Source organism: Urocitellus parryii, chromosome 1, assembly GCF_045843805.1.
Source record: "Urocitellus parryii isolate mUroPar1 chromosome 1, mUroPar1.hap1, whole genome shotgun sequence".
NCBI classification, from domain to species: Eukaryota; Metazoa; Chordata; class Mammalia; order Rodentia; family Sciuridae; genus Urocitellus; species Urocitellus parryii.
Genome location: NC_135531.1, coordinates 214,667,448 through 214,683,018, shown reverse-complemented (window position 1 = coordinate 214,683,018; position 15,571 = coordinate 214,667,448).

The window sequence follows — 15,571 nt, the reverse complement described above, 5'->3', positions numbered from 1 at the left end:
TAAACAAGGAAACCATAATATAACAACAGGCAGTGATAAGTGCAATGGAAAAATATAGACAGGACAGATTAACCAGGATCCAGCCAGAAAAACAGGAGTCCAATAAACAGGAGTCCAGGATTCAATGTGGGGAATCAGTTACAATGATGCTAGAAAAACAGGTGAAAATAAGGCAGCCCAGAGATTTGCAATTGCTTCTCAGGCTACAAAATAAAGGAAAGAAATGGTATCATTGAAACCCACAAGTCAAGGCAGATACTGGAATCATGGGGTGTAGTCTTTTGTGGACATGTCACCCAAAAGAGAGGAAAAAGAGAAATCTCCTAGATTTTCTCACCTTCCCTTCTCCCCACCCCTCACCCCCACCAAATGTCTCTCGTTGAGCAATTGGCAAAGGAGGCTGTGAGATGTAATCTACAGGGACCATCCTCTGCAGTGCAGAGAGTGGAGAAAGGTGGTCCTGGGTGTGGGATGACACAGACAAAACCTCAACTCACTGGGAGAGAGATTCAGAGCAAGAGGTGACGGGTGGGGACTATTTCAGAGAGGATGTTTAGGAAATCTGTGAGGGGATGACATTCAAGAAGACACCTGGGTTTGTGGCTCAGTGGTAGAGCACTTGCCTAACACCGGAGAGGCCTTTGGTTTGATCCCCAGCATCACAATAAATAAATTAATTAATTAATTAAAGGTTAAATTCATTAAAGAAAGAAAGAAAGAAAGAAAGAAAGAAAGAAAGAAAGAAAGAAAGAAAGAAAGACAAATAACATGCAAGTCAGAGGCAAGAACAAATACACTCAGGAGGAAACTGGATCTGCCAGTTCTAGGAGCAGCTAGGAGGCTAGGTGGAGCAGAGTGAGCAAAGGGTAGAACATCAGGGAAGGAGGTCAGAGAGAGGAGAGGCCCAAGCCTGCAGGTCATGGTCAGGAGTTGGTGCCAATTGTGATGAAAGTCCTTGGGGACGTGTTGTGTAGTATGGTGATGAGAATGGATCAACATTTCAAAAGATTCTGCTCATCTGGAAAATATAAGCAACCTTAGCTGCCAAACACGCTCATGTTCTCAAGTGTCACTGTGTCTTTCTGCCTCTTGTGCCTCTCCCCTGGTGTCCTCACAGCATCACGGCAGAGCCAGAGTTCAAGGCCTCTTCCTGGAGTCCAGGAGAGTACTTGCGCATGTGTTTATCTTCTGAAAAGACCCATTATGGTTATGGGAAGATAACCACTTGACAATCTGTCTGTGCACTAAGACCCCATCTCTGGGAGATGCCTGGTGATTCCTGAACACTGATCAGGAAGCCAGCACTAATACAATACATTAGCTGGGGGTCTGAACCTCCCTATAGAGGAAATCCTCTTCAGGCTGTAAGAAGCTTATAGATCAATGTCCCAGGCCTTGCTTTTTTAACTACTTCCCTGGAAGCTCTGTTATAATGATCCCTGAACTATTCTAGTTCTGCTGATATGCCCAGCCTTAAAGAGCACATTCATCATTATTCACATTCTAATCCATGTGGAATTTGCATATCCTGGTGCAGCCCAATGACAGTCAGGGCTTGCATTTCTCTTTCCAGAGTCTCCCCTTCACCGCCCTGTCTTTCAGATGGAAGCATCTGGAGGGCAATGGCGCCTGAATTATCTGGCTGTATTGCTTCTCAGGCTCTCTGCTAGTTGATCTCAGGACTATGAAAGGGCTCAGTGAAGAATACAAGTCCTTGGAGGGGAATGCCAGAGAGTTGGCTTCCCGTAGGAATTCCAGCTACTAGAACTCATTCAGTCTGTTCTTACAGAGAGTTAACTGGAGTAAAAATTTGAAGAAGTTTTGGGTGTCACAAAATGTCATTATTATTGTGATTTTTCTTCAACAGTTTGTAACATAAAGACCACCCTTAGAGCCACATAAGCTGTGGGACAGATTTGTTCCACGTACCTCAGTTTCCAACTCCTACTCCAAAGTCCAGCGACTGATCAACCTTCTGCCTTACACATGACTTCCAGGAACTCATCTAAATGTGAATGTAAAGCCAGAGAGCACTAGATAGTGAAGAAAGTCTTTGGACTGGGGAGTCAGAAAACAAAGAAATAGTGAAAAGAAGAACTCATGGGGAACAAAACCAATGCCAGAAGCAAAAAGAAACCCACCTCAAGGTAAATCAGTCCTAAAAAGGACTCATGAAAGAAAAAAAAAGGAGAAGGTTAAACAGACCTTCAAATCAGAATACCATTGGATGACTTGATACCCATCCTGAAACCAGCAAACAATGGAGCAATCACTTTGAAATGTTAAGGGGGAAAGAAAAAAAGATTTCTGACCCAGAATAGGTGGCAGACCTTAAGAGTAACCAGCCTACACTAGAATAAAAACAGGCGTTATTACTAAGTGTCTTCACTTTTTGTGGGAGTTAGGGATGAGTTAGGGATTATATATGTATATAAATAACTAAGCAAACAACAGTCAGACAATTATTAACAGGATAAACAAGAAATAGAATAGAAAAAGAAATATACAGATATGCCACATGACTCAATTATGACTAAAAATCTTATTCAAGACAATATAAACTATGAATTTCTACCTAGCTTCATTTGATTATATAGTTCCATTAGGAAGATGGGGTGGGACTGAGAAGGTGTAGGGGTGTTTTAAGAAAGCTAAATTCCCATCTCTCGTAGTAAATAAAAAGTCAGGAGATAAAAGAAAAATCAAGTAAAAAAATCTAAATATGCAATTTTAGAATACAGAGGAAATACATAAAGGAAAACTAAGTGTTGAAAGTGTTTACTAAGACCGAGAATGGAGCCTTGGGCAAGAAACAACTCTTGCTAATTATGTGAAATAGTCCATTGAAAATATGTGAAAATTCAATAGCTAAATGTGGAGCCAACCTAGATGCCCTTCAGTGGATGAATGGATTTTTTAAAAAATGTGACATATATACACAATGGAATTTTACTCAGCAATAAAAGAGAATAAAATCATGGCATTTGCAGGTAAATGGATGGCTTTGGAGAAGATAATGCTAAGTGAAGTTAGCCAATCCCCCAAAAATAAATGTGGAATGTTTTCTCTGATATAAGGAGGCTGATTCATAGTGGGATAGGGAGGGGGAGCAATGGAGGAATAGACGAATCCTAGATGGGGCGGAGGGGTGGGAAGGAAAAGGAGGGGGCAGGGGATTAGCATGGATGGTGAAATGTGATGGACATCATTACCCAAAGTACATGTATAAAGACACAAATTGGTATCAACATACTGTATATACAACCAGAGATATGAAAAGTTGTGCTGTATATGTGTAATAAGAATTGTAATGCATTCCACTGTCATTTATTTTTTAAAAAATCAATAAAATATTTTAAAAGCAAAATGTATGAAAATTGAGAATCATGAAACATTCAGTTCTTACGTGAGAAAATAACTTCCCAGAACTATAATTTTAGTACTGACCAGCTTCCCTGATGTTCATAGGATATTGTTCTCCATACATGAATCTAATTTTGGAAGATTCCTTCTGTGAGATTCAATTTCCTGTAGAAAGGTGAGTCACTTTGTCATTACTCAAAGACAGCTGAATAAATGGTATACCCTTGAATTGTTCAATGCACAACCTACGAAAAGCTGTCAACCTATCTCACACTTCCTACCAGCCTCATATTTACAAATGATAAGTTAAAATCCAGAGTGAGTGACATTGATTTGCCTAAAATATATTAATCTTTTTACAAAGCAAGTGTTCATTTCTTTTAACAAAGTATTTTAGGATAAGCTAATGAACTGAATGATAGCACTTAGATATACTCCAAACCCAGCTAGAATCCATTTCTCCTTATAATACTCACATGGACAAGAGCAGTGTTTGTTGCAAACAGTCTGTCTTAAGCAATCTTCTCAGAAATACTTCTAGAGACATTTTGCGGTAAAGGCCCTCACTCTTTTTCTGAAGCGCTCTGTGTTTACAGCTGAATTCCATCAGAGTAGAAAGAGGTGAGCCTCTGAGGACCAGTGAAGAACAATGGACACAGATTTAGGTTAAAATAGAAAAACAAAACAAAGCAAAGAAATGAGAAGTGAAGGAGCCAGAATACTTGGGGAGAAGAAAAGTTGCGTGAGAGGGCAAAGCTATCCCAAGCATTCTGCCAATGTCTTCCAAAAGTCAGCACATGCCCCAAGACACACACTGCAGCACCTAGGATCAAGCACTGAGAGAAAAGAAGGTGGCACTAAGGTCAAAGCTGATATTTTTGTCAAACCTCATTCCCTGCCACCATTATGCTAGCCCAGCAGCTGGTCTGAGGGCCCAGTAGTTACTCTGGCCTCCACACAGCGGAACACAGAGCCAATCCACAAGCTGTGTGGACAACACATGCCCGCAGCTTAACAGGCACCAGCCTGCTGGGTTTTATTGCTTCTTACACAAACATTTCTAAAAACCACAACTTCTGGGGAAGTGATAAGCTTCAGTTGGCTTGGTAAGCATTCCTTTCCTTTCTTTCCTGAAAGCCTTCCACCAGCACTTGGGCTCTCTGAACTGGGTTCTGTAGTTTAAATCCCTAAACAAACAAAGACTCTTTTTTGGTTGTACAATTAACTAGACAGTGTCTTTTTGTTAGGTTCTTCTGAATATGTATATTATTATCTTAATGGAATTAACCACAGTGTATTTTAATACCTGAAGAGACTTTGTTTTATGTCTTCCTAAATCTCCCAGATGAACTGTTCTGAATTTATAAGGCACATGCAGTGAAGCAATTCACCCGAGTTTTGTCCTTGTATTGGTGCATCATTGTGCCTGATTGGCATGATAGCTTAGCAGGAATATGAAAAGACAGTGCAGTAAGCATACCTCACTACACACACACACACACACACACACATTCATGTGCATGCCCAGGATACTTGCTGAAGCACATGACATTCTTGCATTGGAGCAGGTATTTTAAAAATGGTTCTCCATTGAAAATGAGCCCTTTTTATTAGCAAACAGCATAATTAATTTAGAATACTTTGATGATTAGTTTCAGAAATGCCAATTAGGTTAAGAAGACTAGATAGTGTCAATTACCGGCAAAATAGGCACTCCAAGACATAGAGTAATACAGAAGAACCCATCTAGTTTTATTCTGCTAAAGGATATTTAGAAATGTCTTTGTAACTGACTAACCTCTGGGGTCGCTTAGAAGAGTCTTTGGTTGTTCCTTTTATCAAATGGATAAGAAAACTTCATATCAGTCTGATGGCACAGTAGTAAAGAGTTATATGCAAGAAGCTAATGAATTCCTTTTACATTCTAATTGTGGATTGAAAAACAAGACATACACAAGTATAACCTTTTTAAAACTAATTCTGCTAGGGCAGAGGTTATTTGGACTACAGAAGACACTAAGTATATGTGTTATTTGGATTACGCACATATTAAAAATCATGGCTCAGATTACTAAATTCATTTTCTCTTCTAGATAAGTGCTTTTTCAAATTGGCCAAAAGCACCCAGGAACTTTGAAAACCCATAGATTGCCTGGTCTTATTCCAGATGGCCATGTCCAGGAGTGAAATCTGGGTGTATATTTTTAAAAAGAGCCTTAAAGACTCAGAGCTGGATTTGTAATTACTAACTTAGAAGGGCAAGATAACCGGCTTCTCACTTGTTGTTTCTGGTTGTGTTTCTTGTCCTAAAAATCAACATATTCATCATCTGGTGATCAGTAATGCATGTATATGTGGTTGATTCAATTATTCATGAAAACAATTTTTTCTAAAATGGGATCTTGGAGAGAGAGACCTTAGTGTTTCCCATCGCTGAAGGCTGCTTCAAAAACCACTCTCTTAGCCCATGATCTGCTAAATTTAATTTATACTCAGGACTTAAGGAGACTAGATAAACAGTTTTAAAATTTTTTGGAAAATTTAATGTAGCCTTGTTAATAATTTTGTGACTAAATGTCAGTTTGATTACTTCATAAGATTTTCCTACTTGTATTGTCTCCTTTCTCCTTTCTCAATCTACCCCAATCAGGCTCTCCTTCATTGTTTGTGGCTTAGTTGCCTCCAGGGTGGAAAACGGAGGGAGACTTTTTCCTAACTGTTTTCCAAAAGACTAGTCCCTTAGGAGAATTTCCAAGACTTGAGGAAAAGTAAGAGGGGACATCAATGTTAAGAAAAGAAAAGGGTAATGTGAAAAAGTAGAAGGCAGAAGGAAGGAGCTACTCACCCCTCAAAAAGTACTTGAAATTCTCCCTGGGTTCGGAAAGGCAAGCCCAGGCCTCCCATGCAGTGTGCCAAGGAGCACGGGGACCTTCCAGGTGATTGCTGGAAGTTCCAGACAGAGAGCAGAGACTGGCTGAGTTCTTGCTCCTACAGATACCAGGGGCCCAAATATGGTATAAAAACAGCAGAAACCACCAGGCCTGTGAGGTCCCATGAACTGGGACAGTGACCTCCTCCGCATGATCTAGGAGACCAGGAATCCAGAGACGACCCATCTGGCCATCCAACCCCAACACATTGCATGATTCTCCGTATTAATCTTCTAAGGCTTTTATTAAATAGCACCAACTGACTGACTTAGAAAAACAGACTTCTATTGTATCACAGTTCTTGAGCCTAGAAGTCTGAAATCAAGGTGTTGGCAGGGTCAGCCTCCCTTTGAATCCTTTAGTGGAGGATACTTCCTTACTTCTTCCAGCAAGACTGGCAATCTTTGGTGGTCCTGTTTGTAGATACCTCACTGGGGTCTCTCCTCCATCATCACATGATTGTCTTCTTTCTGTGTCCCACCCCTCCTCCGATAAGGACACCCATCATATTGGATGAAGGACTCATACTACTCTGTTATAACCTCCATCTTAACTAAGTACATCTGCAGTGGCCTGTTTCCAAGGTCACATTCTACAGTACTACAGGTGAGGACTTCAACATGTCTTTTAGGGGGAATCAATTCAATCCATAACAGACACCAACATCTTGACCTGACTCAAGATAAGAAAGGGTCCTGAGAATTTCTGAGGTAAAATCTTCCATAAACGGATGAGGTTGGTACTTGGACATCCTTAAGCTAATTGAGAGAAATTTAAAAATTAGAGAAAGAAATATAACTGATATACTTGAGTCTGTAGACTGAAAATAGTGTATGCTATAATTTTCACACAAATGTTTAATATGTATGCAAGGTGCACAATATTTTAATAGTCTGTTGTGTATAATAGATCTGATACTTATCTTTTAAGAGCTCCCTAACCTTGCCCTCAGTGTTTGTGTTTAGAATAGTATAAGTACTTGTCAAATAGGAAACAAATGAATTAATAGGTATGTCATGGGGGATTACAGCAGAAAACATATAATTTACTGAATATTAAAACAACCTGATATTTTTCTTTAAATTATCCAAAACACTTAAAATTCTTTGATTTTTGAATCTGATGTTACTATAAAAACCTTTTCAGTTAAAAGAACATAGCTTATTTATCATTTTCTTTACAATTTTCATAGTTACTTTTTCCTACAGTTTATTTGATGCCTTTTTCATCCTTCAAAAAGCAGATCACTGGGGAGTTAACAATCTCTCTAAAAATTCTATATGCAGGTACAACATTTAAAACTCATTTGATTAAAATCATTCCTAAGAACAGTGGCTTTTTGAAAAGGTTAATTTTCTTCTAATGTAGTCAGATTTCTAAATCAGAATGCTAGTGCTCCAGTAGCTATATTTATTTCAGAAATGTCAACTAAAATTCAGACCCTTATCACCAACCAGGAAAATAATAGTTACAGAACTCGTGTCACTCCTGAATTGTAGCAAAAAGAAGACCTCATATACTATATAGAAATATTTTTAAAAGATGGGGCTTTGATTTTACTGACATAACATATTTAGTGACCTTGTTCCATGGATAAAAATAGGCAAACTTTCCCCTCTGTCCTTCACATCTTTTTGAGGAAGAAACTTAAGAATTGTTGAATTTGAGTTCTCCTACGGAGGCATTTAGAGCTTTTTCATAGCCCTTGAACTCACAATAAAAAGATTTATTTAAAAAATAATTGTGTATGTGTGTGTGTGTGTGTGTTCAGAAGAAAAAAAATATTTTGAATTAACATCAGTCCTAGGGTCATAAGCCCCCTGATGTCTTGCCATGAAGAAGTAACATCACCTTTGATGTGACTGCAGAAGATTTCCAGCTGTTCAAAAATAATTCGAGGCTGTTAAACTACTTAAAATTTAAACCCTTGTTTTTAAACCCATAAATGTATCAAACAAAGATGGACACTCTGGCTCACAAATAGATGCAAATTTAATTTTCATATCCACTCAATTCCTAACTCATCTTACCACTACCTTCCACATGTTTCAGTGTCAACATGTGAGAACTTGAAATACTTCAGAAAGGTGAGTTTGAGGCATTCATTTATTCTTTGCCTTCCTCAAGCTGAACACTTGAATCATCCTTAAATATTGAGGTTGGAGAACATCCTAAACCATAGTTATATGTGCTTTCTTTTGAAGGGGCAAGGTTTGGGGGCATCCAGCAAAGCATAGTTTGGGACTCATTTCTCTGCCTCTCAGATGTTGACTGGACAAGGAGACAGAATGAAAAGAGCCCACAAACATTTGACCTTCTTGACAAAGAACCAGAAGAAATGCCAGTGGCCCAGACTTGATCTAATCGTATTTGATTTCAAAGAAATAAAAAGAATTGAAAGACCAAAATACTTTTTGATATAAAGGGAATAAAAACATTATTATGCTGCTAAATGAAAGCAGTTCCATAAGCACTAAATTATTAGTTTAGTGACCAAGGCCATCTCCTTCAGCAAAGTAAAGAGACTCCAGACCAAACAGAAAATGCTTACTTACTCCAATCTCACCCTGATCTGTTACTGTGAACTTGATTAAACACTTGAGTCATGGACCAGAGAAGCTTAATGAAGACCTGAGTCATAGAGGAGGTGGTGGTGGCTAGAATGCTATTCCTAACTGTGAAGATGAACTAAAAATAATCTGTATTTGGAATATTGTTCTATTTTTTGCCCAAAAGTCATCAAACATTTTTGAAACAAAAAAACTTTATTGTTAATTTTGGCCATGGTCAGGTAAATGTTTTAAAAGTAGGACTGCGGGGATAGATTTGAAAATAGACTTAGAATTAGTGATCTATTCAATAAACAAGTGTTAGATACTTACAGCTCCTAGGTACTATTCTCAATGTTGGGCATACAAAGATGAAAATAGAGATCTGTCTTTGGAGAACTTAAAATATAGAATCATTTGGCTACAAAAAGAAATTAAGCACTGATAATCACTACAACATAAATATTAAAACAATAATATTAAGGTAAAAAATGTCAAAAAGACTACACATTATATGATTCCATCTATACGAAATGTCAGAGTAGGCGAATCTATACAGAGAAAATAAGTTATGGGATGCAGGAACAAGAGGGAAGTAGAAATTTATGCTAGAATAAAAAGTTTAGCTTGAAGATGACAAAACAGATTGTTGAACTTGCTGTACATTTCTGTAAATTTTTTTAAGAACTGAATTGTACAACTAGATACATAGATTTATATATTTAAGATATATCCCAATGAAGATGTTTAAAGATATTAGGAGAGACAGATACATTATTAAAATCGTAAAAAAAAATATATATGGTTTTTCTCTATACTAAAAGTGACCAAAAAGGAAATAGGTTGCATTGAGAAGGGACAATTCATTTCAAACACAAGACAGGAAGAAGCAGCGTATGAGAATAATAGCTCCTAAATAGTACATGACCATCCCAGAGTTCTTCTCTATGATTTATTTTTAAAAATGTGCTCTACACAATGATGTAATTGAACCTCTCAGATATAATGCTAAAGACTCCTGACTAATAACAGAACACTTAATGCATGCAATGATCTCCAAACAGCCCCAAAATTAGTTAAATAAGTTCTGAAGGCTAAACTGTCACCAAGTTTAAAAAATAATAATAATAACAGTAGAGGAGAGATGTAAACAAATTATTGGAATTACCAGCAACAACCCTTAAAGTTAAAAGGCAATACAACAGTGCTTTCAAAATTTTTATGAACAATGATTTTTAGAGTTGTATACCCAGCCAAGGTATCACTTATGTTTAAAGCTAAAACAAGACATCTCAAAAGTGTATTTTCATGAACCTCTTCATAGGAAGTTAACAAAGGATGTCCTCAAAAACAAAAACAACAAAAACCAGGATTAGCAATGTACCTCAATGGTTAAGCATTCACCTAGCATGCATAAAGCCCTGGGTTTGGTCCCCAATACTGAAATTAAGTAAATAAATAAATAAAATGAGAGGAAAACCTGGGATCCAACTTAAGATGCATATAAAGGAATTTTCTATGATGTTGACTTCAGGAAACAGAGTGCTATCAGTCAGTATGCAAATATAAGCATTGAAAATTCCGAAGAGAGAGTTTCTGGTAATAGAGAAATGATCAGGATGAAACTGTGAGATTATTTAATGCTTTTGACCACATTGAAAATGATTTATCATTTTTTAAAAAATTAGAAGTAGAAATGCATAGTATTTTTTAAGGAAAAAGTGAAATAATTATTAACTATTTAACAGAAAGTTGTACCAGAAAGAGATTGTAATCATAATGTACTACTTAATGAATGGAACAATGTTTATATAAATGCAATAACATAAATCTTGAATATTTACCAAAAGACATGATATAATTATCTTTAAAAAGAGAAAGAGAGAAATTGGGGGTATAGCTCAGTAGTAAAGCAGTTGCCTAGCATGTGAAAGGCACTGAGTTCAATCCCCATTGCTACAAAAAAAAGTACCAGAGGTTGTGAGTAATGAAAAGCTAAATTCTCATTTTTCAGGAATCAAAAACCCAAGAAATGTTATTTAGAAATAATGAGTTAAGCAGCTCAACAAATACCTTCAAGAACTGAATATGTTGCCTATGGATAATAAAACTCAAGGCAGTGTGCAGCAAGAGATTGCTTTTTGAAAGTATAATTCTTGTATAGTATTTGACACTTTTAACTTTGTAGATATATTTCTTCAGAAAACGTATTTTTTTAACAAAATACAGTGCTGAAAATAATGCCAAGTCAAAAATATAGTTTGTAATGCTATATTCTTCTTTGAAGTTCCCCACAGCATTAAACCAGTACCTTGAATATATTTGTCGCTCCATAAACATATGTTATTTAATAATTACCACACAAATGGTAGTTCAGTGAATTTGACAATGCATCCTACATGATATTACCTGGAACCAAATTTTCTTCTTCTAAAAGGAACATAGAGCTCATAGTGTACTCTGTAGATCTTTAAGATACATTTGTAAGAAGAATCAAGGATGGCTAATACATGGGGTTCATGTCTACCTCTCTTCCCCAAGGCAGGGCTTGACATCTAAATAACCTTGAAGGTGTTGGAAATGTTATAGCATCTTCAGGGATAGGGAAGTTGCTTGACTGGACTGCAATGGAAGTTTATATATTGAATAGCAGGACAACAGGTGACCATCAAAGGAGGAACAGTTGATACTCAGCCTTGAATACCTAATTGAATATTTTGAAGTGATTTATTGACTAGCAATATTTTCCAAACTGAGAAGTTACCTAGTAAGTAGTACAACACACAACACAGGAGTTCTGACATTCTAGCTTTAAGGTCATTCATTCAAATAGTGGGAATAAAGCAAAGATGTAAAATAGAGGCATTATTAAGTAATAATTATTATATATAAAAATTAAAGAGAGGGCATATTTATAGATAACGACTACTAACAATACCAACATTTTCTTAGAATACACTGTGGTGCCAGAATGCTGTTTTAAACCCTTTTCATGTATGTATCACTCATTGAATCCACGAAGGTAGACTTCATTATCACCACCACCATCTTGTTCCACTTAAAACTGAAAAATTATTTTGAGGGAATTGAGGCAATATAAGGTAACTTGCCCAGAGTCCCATAATGAGTAAGTGATCAGATTTAAACCTAATCAGTCTGTTTCTAAGAATGGAGAACCCAGGAGAGGAGACTGGATATCCAAGAGAATAGTGGATAGTTAAGTGGTATGGAGTAGATTTTATATGAGAGGTCAGAGCTTAAAACATTCACGCAGAGTCACCACCATTTTGATGAAAGCATTAATTTTGAGAAAGGATGGACACAGGACCAAGGACAAAGCCTTGAGTCAACAGGATGAGTGGGGATCAACAAAAGAGAGAAGGAAGAGTGGAAGAGATGAGGAGAGAATTCAGGGCTAGTGAGACAGAGCCTTGAACACATCTTTTAAAAAACAAGGTAATTCATAGTATCAAGTTCCCCCAAGACATTTAAAGGGGTATAGCTGAGAAAATGACATGGGACTAGTAAAAAAGCACAGATAAAATAATTTCAGTTTTAAGTGGAACAAGATTACTATGAGAATAGGTATTGAAGAAATCAGCACAACCAATACATTTTACCTGTTCAGCAGTTTGGCATGAAAGGTGGTTGTGCTGATGCAAAAGCTAGAGGTGACAATAGAAGTGAAGCAAAGATTTATATTCCAGAGTAGGAAAAAACTTATGTATAGTTAAATGGTTAAAGGCATGGAATAGCAAGTGTTTTCATGAAGTTAATCTTAACTGTAAAGAATATACCTCAAAACATTGAGAAATCCATTAAACTTATCTCTGCAAATGTAGCAGTCAGCCAACACATTATTCCTTGCAGATAACCCTGGGCCTAAAGCCAGGTACAAATGCATTCTTAAGAAGATCACTAAGAATGATCTCCTCCTACTCCTTGCCACTCATCCAGGAAAATGCTGGCCAAGAGGGGCGTTTTGAACATTCAGAGGAGGTGGCTGATTCTGCCAGCAGAGTCGAGGCCAGAAGGCTTACTTCTGGGATTGGAGCAAGGTCAGTCAAGAAATGAGTGCCAGGGAGTGGGGCGGAGATGCATCACAAGCCACACTGACGAGGCAGACATTTCCCAGACGTTTGAGTGGGTGTTCATGTCATCACTTGGCAAATCTCATGGCAGAGTCAAGACCTGGGGATTCTGAGGTGGCAGTCTGTCTCCACTGAATAGGCAAGAGACAGCCCTGCATGACAAACAGCCCTGCTACCCAGGACCTTAGACCCACTAACCCAGTTGAAACAAAAGGAGAAAAGCTCCTAGTCAGCCTGAGGTGCTGGGAAATACACAAGCTGGTGCTTTCCTGCCACACAGACCTCCTACACACCTGTGAGGTAAATGGGGAGGCAAATTTGCATTTCTCCTTGATCAGAGCTGGAACTGAAGGAGTCTGGGAAAATCAAAGTCTCCTACTCTGAGCTCCCAGCATGGTACTTGCAGAAGTGGGACTGAAATCTGCCATTCTTGCTTCCTCTGCTAGAGGCTTTTTCATTAGCTAGCTAACTCTCTGCTCTGTCTAATGAGTGGTCCCCAATGCACCCAATTTGGTTATTTGACATTTATTGTATTTTCAATTTGAATCAGAAACTACTAATCCAGAGTTAAGTCCTTAGGCAATAAGTGTGTCCTTTCTAAATGAGGGAATAAAAATCCTCACCACCTTTGAATGCCCACAGCTAACAATTAGCTCTCCATCTTTATGTGTACATCAAATCTGGCAAAAAAAAAAATCAAAAAACATTCTCCCTGGAACACTAAATTCAAAAGCTGAAAAAAACATCTTAAGAATTAACCTTTATGCCCTATTCTTTGACTGGCAGGTTAAAAACTGAATTTGCATAAATCCATAGCAGTCGACCCTCTCATTTGTGAGGATAAAAGAGGTCTTTATACACGGAAGGGGAAAAGGGCTGGCCTTGCTCTTACAAAGTCATGAAAAATGGTACAAGGATGAGTACAATGGCATGCTTTAATAGGAGTCTGGAGGCAACTTTAAAGACAATCAAAGGTTGAAAAGGGGGTGGAAAAGGGTTAGCTACCCACTGGCACATACACACAGTCTCTTAGAAAGAGGGGCAGGGAAAAAGGAGGCTGAAGTTCAGATGAGAAGTTTATCTGGGGTTTACTGAATCTGGCTCAAGCCAAACAGCCCTCTGAACTTCTAAGAACTTGTTCTGCCGGCTCCCTCCAGTCCACATGATATCCTAAGCTGATAGGTGCCCACAGCCTGATGCTGGCCTCTGTGCTGATCTGTTGATACCATGTCATACCTCATTTAATATTTTGATATCATCCAAAGCCATATTCATCATTAGCTCTTAAAAGTGAACTTATCGTCCTCCTTCCTAAAAATGTTCTTTCTTATGGGCTCTTTCCTCTATGTCTCCTCCATTATGCCTAATTTTCCCATTAGCCTCAGTTTTTGATTCCTGCCCTACATTTGTTTGTTTTTCTTCCAAATCCAGTGGAGTTTGTCCAGCATATATTGAGATTCTGCAGGGCACCACCAGTTATTACAGTAGAGAGGCAGGAAGATCGGAGCAGGCATCATCCATGCCCACTTGTGGGTGGTTGGGGAGAGGAACAAAATCCAGGACAGGTACAATTGCTGGTAGCAAAAGTTCAGCCTAGTGAACAAAGCATGAGGTCAGGGATGCAGAGTTCTCCAGCTATAAAACAGATAGTCTGTAGGGACGTGCAGGCAGGAGACTAGGACTTAACTCATCAAGTGTCTGATGAACCAGGCATCTCTACTCTTCCAAGAGCAGGTGAAATCCGGAAGTTGTCAATGGATGGTCACACATGGTTCATGATTGGTTTATTGACGAGTGGCAGGGCTGACATTGGCCTGGGATTAGCCAGGGTTCCAATGCAATGAGACAACCCAGATCAGCCATGCTTGAATATAACTGTGTTACTGAGCAACACCACAAGAGAGACACAGGAACAGGGATGAAGGCAGGAGATCTGTTGTAAGACTGTGTTCTGAGGCAGGAGGATAGAGCCTAAGAATAAGGAAGAATCTCTGATTATCAGAATTTAAGTACTCATTAAATATTTACTAATTACCTACTATGGGTCATCACACTTAACACATGTAATAATAAAAATAGTTTATGTTACTAAGAAAAAGATCTCCATATCTGGCCTCATTTTCAAAGGGCATAAATGACTTTTGTTTGTTAATAGTCGGCTTTTAAATTCTATTCCCTTCATATGACTGAAGAGACTACGATTTATAGGCCCTATTCACAGACATAAACTTCCCCAAGCATCAGTCTATCCATGAAAGTAAAAGCTCTGAAAACCACCAATGGCCCCAAACCTGAGATTTTGATATAATTGACACCAGAAATTTGGCACAGAAGGAAAGTAGGGTCAGGCTGCCTGTCAGAGCTGGCAGAGCAAATTCCTAAGGCTTCCATTAGCTACAGCCCACTTCCAAGTGCAGCTGACCCAGACTACACTCTCCACCACCTCAGAAGGAGTTGAAAAAAATACAGCTTACTCTGCCACAAGACACCCAGTGCTGTTCCTAGGGACTCTCTCAAGGCCTGGAACACCAGCTAAGAGGTTTGGGGCTGCAAGGATAAGAAGGGCCACTAATAATGATTGAAACAGAAAAGGCATTTATCATTTCATAGAGCACGCCACCCAGAAGCAAGGGAGGTT